General features: G+C 33.8%; 1 long non-coding RNA gene across 1 annotated transcript; it reads left to right on the top strand.

The window, feature by feature from the left end:
• Positions 1–1,442: 1,442 nt before the first annotated feature.
• LOC138912720 (uncharacterized) lies at positions 1,443–2,486 on the top strand. Its single transcript, XR_011418269.1, has 3 exons — positions 1,443–1,564; positions 1,779–1,854; positions 2,281–2,486. It is a non-coding gene; the product is annotated as an uncharacterized lncRNA (long non-coding RNA).
• The last annotated feature ends 6,260 nt before the right edge of the window (positions 2,487–8,746 follow it).

Below are 8,746 nucleotides of genomic sequence, written 5' to 3'. Positions count from 1 at the left end.
CAACAACAACAAAAGGCATTGTTTCCATATAAAGTTAACTTTAAATTGTTGTTAAACAAAAGGGTAGTCATGCCAAATTAAAAAAAAAAATAGGTTTTGGCCACTATGTTAATTTATTCGATTTTTTTGTTAACTGGTTGAAATAAGCTGTGGCCTTTTTTTTGGGCTTTTTTTGTAATTAATTCATAAAAAATATTTGTAAAATATTTAAAAAATCATAAAATTATTATACACTAATGTGTATCCTCATAGATGTATTCTGCGTTTAAATTATTTTGATAACATGTTTTGTTTAGTTTTTGTGGCCTGTTAAAGTTTTTGGTGTAGACTGGTTGAAATAAGCTGTGAGCCACTGTAAGTCATGGGCGTCCAATTCAGTTTTAATAGCTGCCTCCCACAGAGATTTGTCACTCCTACTTTGTATTTCTTCGAAAGAACTTGGAATATCACTAAAAATTGAATGAGCGTTTAAAATATAGTTATTATCGATTTCATTTTCCTTATATGATATTTGTGGCCTGTTCTTAAGCCTATCACTTCTTCTAGAACTACATTCATTACTGTCAAATCTTTTCTCCCTACTGTCACTCTGGATATTCATTTTATCACAATCCTTACTCTCATTCAGGATATTCGTATTATCAATCTCCTTACTCTCATTCAGAATATTTGTATTATCAATCTCCTTAATCTCATTCGGGATATTCGTATTATCAATCTCCTTACTCTCATTCAGGATATTCGTATTATCAATCTCCTTACTCTCATTCAGGATATTCGTATTAGCAACCTCCTTACTCTCATTCAGGAATTCCACTCCACTTTTAACAGCTCTTGAATTGATCATGTTTGTTTCATCTACGATTACGTCTCTTGCGACAATAAATTTTTCATTATTTACGTCCCATAGTTTTAAATTATTTGGTTCATAACCAATTAAAATAGTTTTGCATGATTTCTCATCAAATTTTCTTTTTCTATTTTTAATATGAACATACACTGTTGAACCAAATATTTTCAAGTATTTTAAATTTGGCTTTCTATTGTGCCATGCCTGATATGGAGTTTTTGAACTATCATCAAGTGCCCTACACTCATAAAAATTAATTTCTAAATTTTGGAAATCTCGCCATTGAATCGGCCTACCTTTGAAAATAGAAAAAAATTTCTTGTTATTAGAAAATTGGCCTTTGAATACAGAAAACCTTACTTGATGGAAAAAATTCAAGAAAGAATTTTTCTTAAAAATAGAAAAATGAAAATCTCATATGTTTGTTTTGCCGTCGCAGCCAAAACATTTTTGTACGTATTTAAATCACAAAATCACCTTTGAATATATGAATGAAATGACCCTACAATATAGGAAAGTAGCCATTGACTTTCTTCGGCTGCCGAATGTTAACGACAAGAAAAACGAAGTGGGACGAAGGGCCTACTCGGCCCGACTACTACCCGGCTACCGACTTCTCTGATCCCCCGAGCGTCAGTTGTGAAAAAAATTCGTAAGTGATGGACGTGATTTTCAAGCGGATAAGAGGTGAAGCCTTTTTCCAAATATTCAAAGGTATGTAAATATATAATTTTTTGTATAGCGGGCGTACAATTGTTTGTATGTAATTAAAGGATAAATTTCAAATCTCTTTACCAAGCGTATACCAATTTAGTTGAATTGTTTTTTAGCTAAGAGCTACGTACATACATACATTTGTACATAAATTTCTGGGTGTCCAGTTCTATAATAACTTTATCTTATTACTCGCATTTTATTTATTTTTCAGAGTGAAAATACCTGCAGTTGCATCAGCCAAATAATTTGTTTGTCGAAGCTGTAATTTTGTTTTAAAACCTTCTAAGGTAAGAAAAATATGTTGTATTTGTTTGACATACTTATGTATGCATGTACGCGGCTCACCCGATCTGAAACCCGATTTTCAATCCTTTCATATTCTGCTCCTCTCTCTCGCTCGCTTGACCTACGCGTCGCGACGTTTCTCTCTTCACCTTCTAAAAACTGACACGATCTGCCCTGCTTACATTCGGTCTCCCTTCGCGCAAAGGACTGTATGTAAATATATATGTATGTATGTACGTGTCTCTCCCGTGCCTCTCTCTCTCTGAAATTCGATTTTCAACCCTTCATTTTCTACCTGTCTTGCTCCTCTCTCTCGGTCGTCTGTCCAACGTGTTTGTATTTTGGCTATTATTAACATTACATTATTTCAAAAAAGTTGTTTATCTAAAAACAAATCATTGATATCCCAATAACTCTTTTTTTTATAGATGAGGAAAGGCGAAGAAAATGGATCACCTTAGGTCATCTGAAGTTCAACAGACCTTGGGTAATAATAATGTTTTCTTGAGTCAAAAATGTGTTATTTAAAAATGTTTAAATGTTAAGTGTTAAATGTTTTAAATGTAAATAAATATAATATGCAAAAGAAAAAACTAAGTTACATTTTATTTTTAGGGTTTCAGTGTTAATATAAAACTTCCTTTCAAGAAATAATATTTCTTAAATCAAGAAATAAAATTTCTTGAAAGGAAATTTAAACAAGAAAGAATTTTTCTTCTTTAAAAGGTGCCTTTCTAAAAAACCCTTTCTTGTTTTAAGAAATTTAATTTCTTGAAACAAGAAACAAACCACCTTTGAAACAAGAATCGCCTTTCTTGTTTTAAGAAATATTTTTTCTTGTTTTTATGGTGGCTTCCTAAAAATTCCTTTCTTGTTTTAATGGTGCCTTTCAAAAAAACCATTTCTTGAAACAAAGGTGAGGTCGCCTTTGGCAAAAATTCAAGAAAGAATTTTCTAGATTTTAAGGAAATTCTTCGATTTTTTTTTATGAGTGTAGTGGGAATCCTGTTAATTAAATAAGTTGCTGTCAGAACAGCTTCACCCCAATAGCTTTTATCTAATTTAGCACCATTTACCATACTACGAGCTTTTTCAGTAATCGTTCTGATCATCCTTTCTGACACACCGTATATGGGCCGTTCTTTTACAAACCGAACAGATTTGGCCAAAAAAAAAATTTCACATTTTTGATTTGCCTGAAACTTTTTTTACACGTACTATTCGGAAAATAAGTAAACACGTGTATTAGGATTTGACCGAAAAAAATTATTTTCCTAGTTCGAATTTTTTTAAGTGTGCCAAAAATTGTCAAATTTGAAAAAGTACCCTCTCATTGAAAATCTGTATCTCCGGTTATATGAATCCAATTGACTTCATGTCTTTTGCATTAATTCCTCTAAAACCTCTCCTTTCAAAATAAAATTTCTTAAAAAAAATTTTTTTTTAATTTCTTAAAAATAAAAACAAATTAAGATTTAAAAAAAATTTTTAACTATTGCCCCCACAAAAAAATTTTTTTTTTTTATTTTAATACTTGCGCCATATTGTTAGTTACAATCGGTTTTTGTAAAAAGTTGGAGCCACTTTTAGTTTTTAAAATATCGAATTTGTTTTAGCAAGGCCTCGGCTTTTTTCTATGAAAAAACGTCGCAGCATGTAGATCTACTCTCTCACTCTTATCGGATCCTAATGGAATTTATGTTTTCTCATTGTTTACTAGTCCTTTAACAATTGTTAATGATTAAAAGTTAAGTTTTAAGTTTTTTGACAATTTCTGAATGACAAAAAGTAAAAAGTCATTTTTTAATCAATTAAAAACTTACAACTATTTATTTAACCGTTTAAAAATGTTTAATAAATTACATAAGGGGCTGTCCATATATTACGTAATCACCTAGGGGGGGGGGAGGGGGTCATTGAAATGATTATGTTTGATTACATGGGGAGGGGGGGGGTCTTGCACAATGATTACGTAATCATTTTATATGTATTTTTTTATTTAAAGAATTTTTTTAAAAACTTTTTTTCTTTAAATATATCTGCAAACTTAGATAGGAAAGCAGAGAAAAAATTTTTTTTAGTGGCTGGGCGGCGAGAAAGAGAATGTTTAGTGGTTCAATCACACGAAGAATGCGAAGACCTGGAATGGCTTGACGAAGAGTATGTTGGAGATAATTTCAGCGTACACGAACCGAATGTGTCATACCAAACTCCATTTATAAACAATATTAAAGATTGGGTTGCATCTCTGTTTGAATCCACATATTAAAACAAAAAAAATTTTATTCTTGGGATTACGTAATCATTGGGGGGGGGGGGTACTTATTGAAAGATTACGTTTGATCACCAAGGGGGGGAGGGGGTCAAAAATCAGCAAAAACGTGATTACGTAATATATGGACAGCCCCTAATATAAAAAAAAAATAAATAAAATAAATTTAAAATTATTGTTTATTAAATAGACGGTTAAATAAATAGTTGTAAGTTTTTAATTGATTAAAAAATGACTTTTTACTTTTTGTCATTCAGAAATTGTCAAAAAACTTAAAACTTAACTTTTAATCATTAACAATTGTTAAAAGACTAGTAAACAATGAGAAAACATAAATTCCATTAGGATCCGATAAGAGTGAGAGAGTAGATCTACTTGCTGCGACGTTTTTTCATAGAAAAAAGCCGAGGCCTTGCTAAAACAAATTCGATATTTTAAAAACTAAAAGTGGCTCCAACTTTTTACAAAAACCGATTGTAACTAACAACATGGCGCAAGTATTAAAAAAAAAAAATTTTTTTTTTGTGGGGGCAATAGTTAAAAATTTTTTTTAAATCTTAATTTGTTTTTATTTTTAAGAAATTAAAAATAATTTTTTTTAAGAAATTTTATTTTGAAAGCAGAGGTTTTAGAGGAATTAATGCAAAAGACAAGAAGTCAATTGGATTCATATAACCGGAGATATAGATTTTCAATGAGAGGGTACTTTTTCAAATTTGACAATTTTTGGCACACTTAAAAAAATTCTAACTAAAAAAATAATTTTTTTTCGGTCAAATCTTGATACACGTGTTTACTTATTTTCCGAATAGTACGTGTGAAAAAAGTTTCAGGCAAATCAAAAATGTGAGCCAATAAAAGGTGTTCGGTTTGTAAAAGAACCGCCCATATGTCGGAGCGAGCCGGATCGTACCAATATATCTTAAGGCTCCCTTAGGAACATTCAAACACATATGAGAAAATTCGTTTGTAGGAAGTAGGCGTTTTGATTTTTGACAACTTAAAAACAAAATTTAAAAAATAGACACGCTGAATCTGGAATCCCTGGAACTGCACCGAGTGAGCATTAAACTATAGGTATTTACTTTATCTGCAAGGGTATATAAGCTTCGGCTGGCCGAAGATAGCTTCTTTTCTTGTTTGAATTCAGTTGACCTGCTGGACTTCCATCGTGGTCACCGCAAGCCGCTATAAAAAAAAGGGTTCCGAGAATTACTATCAATAAATAATAACTTCAGTTTCATAAAATAATTGCTACACACCTGAAAAAAATCCAAAGTTCCCTCAATTTTTTCGCTCAAAAAGGTATATGTATAACCCCTTAAGACGCCCTGAATAACACGTACCGGAGGGGGAAAAACCTGATAGAATTTGAAGTAATCCACTTCTAAATTTTCCACAACATTCTGCGGAACGGCATCTAACGATTTGCAGAAAATATTGGCTTTCGCGAGCCTGTTCAATGTCAACCAGTTCTGTCCCTTTTTCATTAGGTGGAACATATTCGGCAGTCACAGGAAAGTCATCCATGACCATGCTTCCTCAGACTTCGGCCAATGTTCTCCCGGCGAATTCAAAATTTTGTTCGTCCAAGTCAGAGTCTGTTGTTCTGCCTTGGTCGTCCAAATGGCTTCCATATTTATCGTGCGGCAAAATCTAAACCATTCTCCTTTCAACTCGGTTAAACGCACTTCTTCCTAATATAAAAATTGAATTTGTAAAACTTTTCAGTTTAGGGCCGGTTTCTCGAGTGCCGGCTAACATTTCTCGAACAGATAAAGTCCCTGCTAAGGCATTTTGCCTTTTTCGAGCATCAATGTGAGAGCTAACTTTGACAGGGACTCGGAGTCCCTGTTAAGCGTTTTCGACTCGATAGAATAACTGCTGATTTCCCATAGCCAACTAAGAAGAAGAAACTAAATCACAGCTGACTTTTCCTTTGAATTATACCTAAACAGCTGATGAAATAATCGACGCACGCCATTTTTTGCGCTCTACAGCACAATTCTGTGCGTTAACAGCACTCTGTAATTGTTTCTCGTTCAGATAAATTGAAGCAGTCGAGAAAGCGGATTTGCTTTTACGAACAGTTTATCTGGTCTTTAAGTTTTTCGAACAGATAGCTATCAGGGACTTTGACAGGGACTCAAGAAACCGGCAAAAATTGCATCCAAATTGTATGCCTTAAAATTAGGGGTCGGAAAACAATACATATGTATAGTAGGGGAGAGTGAGGCAATTTCGTCAGCATTTTTTCAAAGCTATTTTTTGTCCATCTTGAGACACGTTATCATATTTCTATTTTTATTGTTGAATGCGGCTAGCACCAAGCTTTAAAATGTGACATTCCCCTTTTTTTTAAATTACCTTGGTGATTTATAAAAAATTAAAAAGTAAAACCAATATACTGGGGCAATCTCGCCACATAGGGGGTAAAATCGCCACACCACTGGGGCAATTTCGTCACCTGAAAAATGGAATTTTACGCCTGTAAATATGCTACACTGATCAAGCGAACCATTTTTGTTGACGTCCTATATTTGTTGCTGCTGCCGGTAGTCTGTTCGTTAGCCAGCTCGTCAAATAAAAAAATATGTAATTAAAATAGGTGCGACTTTACCCTAAGCATAGGGTGGCGAAATGTCCCCACACAGTACTTTTTTAGAAATAATTATTTTTCTTCCGAAATTAGGCGTGAAATTGAAAATCATTAACGCAGAAATGCACAGTATAGTACTGCGTATTATATAAAAAAATCTGTATCTTATCCCTTTTCAATTGTGGCATACAGAAAAAATTACGTCGAGAACTAAATGTAGCTTTTGAACTATTAAAACACATTTAATATTATAGCTTAATTATCTTGGCCTTCTGTGCAAAAAAAAATGCATTGGTTGTGTCATGCCGTCTTGAAAACAAAAAAATTAAATATTTTTAAGACTTATGGATTCCGAGATATTGCAGGTGACGAAATTGCCCCAGTGACGAAATTGCCCCACTCTCCCCTACATGAAAATGTCTAACGCACAGTATTCCTTGTGTATTATATATGTGTGATATAAAATGTGAAGTATTCTATTTAAATAAAAAACACGAGAAAAATACATGTTTTTTATTTTGACATGTACAATAAGTCGTGTACTTTATTTCTGACGTGTACGAAATAATTTTGGTTTCGTACATTACTGTACTACTGTACTGTACTGTACAACAAACCTGTATAAACACAGGGCGGCAATACTACTACTATTTTGACCGCAGACGTAGGGGAGAGGTCTGTAGGTTGGGACGGTCTGTAAGTTAAGACACTCAATTTTCTCAAAACTTTTCCACTAAAAAAGTTGTTTTTATTATACCCGTTACTCGTAGAGTAAAAGGGTATACTAGATTCGTGCAAAAGTATGTAACAGGTAGAAGGAAGCGTTTCCGACCCTATAAACTATATATATCCTTGATCAGGATCACCAGCCGAGTCGATCTACCCATGTCCGTCTGTCCGTCTGTCTGTCCGTCTGTCCGTCTGTATGAACGCTGAGATCTCAGAAACTACAAAAGCTAGAAGGTTGAGATTTCCCACACATATTCTTTGGCTTCCTACGCAGCGCAAGTTTACTTTAGCCGAGCGCCACGCCCCCTCTAACGCCCACAATCGCCCACTAACGATTTTAAAATGGGTCCTGCGTCCACATCTTTAAAGATTTCCGAGAAGTATAAATGCAATTTTGTTGTGTATATTTATACCTATCGAAATGTAGAAGACATTTTTCAAATCGGACCATTTATTAAAAAGTTATACGCAATCAAAAATTATATATCTATCTCCCTCGCACTCCCTTTAGCTGAGTTACGATTATTAGTCGGGACACCAACCCGACACAGCGTTCGCACTCCCTTTAGCTGAGTGACGGGTATTAGATAGTCGGGACAACAACCCGACTATAGCGTTCTCTCTTGTTTTTTGTTGTAGTCCTTTTTAGTGACAAAACTTTTGGGGAAAACATTATAAGCCAGGCTCTAGCCAGATTTAAGCTGTGAGAGTCGTGTACCATTTTTCACCAAAAAAGTTTTTGTCCACTTTTTTCAAAATTCTATTAAAAATTAAAAACGTGCTTAAAATAACTTGGTAAGAGATTTAAAACATTAGTAATTTAACTGATAACAAATTAAAAAATCAGCTTATGGATGGACTCTATGGGAAGAGGCTATAAGTTGATTTTTAAATAAATAATGCTTACTGTTGATACTAATAGCCTCTTCCCTTAGAGTCCGTTTGAAACGGTTGGGATTTTTGACGAATGTGAAACTCGTGTTCCCACAGAACTCCATCCACCATCTACCATCCAATAACAGCTGACTGAAGAGCAGTTGCTCAGCTCAACATTAACGAAGGGGGATTTCAACTCGGGAAAACTGTCGTAAAATTGCGTTCTCCTAATTTTATTGTAGAATAATACAATAAATAGATTATGAAAATAGTTTAAAAACATATCTGAAAGTTTAAAACATATCCTACAACGAGCATGCATACATATTGCTGACTGGGTGGAGCCTAACCTCCCGTATCCCACACTCCGCTCTTACTACGCCTCTGCCTAGACTCTATTAATATGAAAAATTTGTAA

The sequence above is a fragment of the Drosophila takahashii genome, chromosome 2R (assembly GCF_030179915.1).
Source record: "Drosophila takahashii strain IR98-3 E-12201 chromosome 2R, DtakHiC1v2, whole genome shotgun sequence".
In the NCBI taxonomy this organism is placed as follows: Eukaryota; Metazoa; Arthropoda; class Insecta; order Diptera; family Drosophilidae; genus Drosophila; species Drosophila takahashii.
The sequence above is the reverse complement of the archived record's forward strand: the minus strand, read 5'-3'. Positions and strand labels throughout refer to the sequence as shown.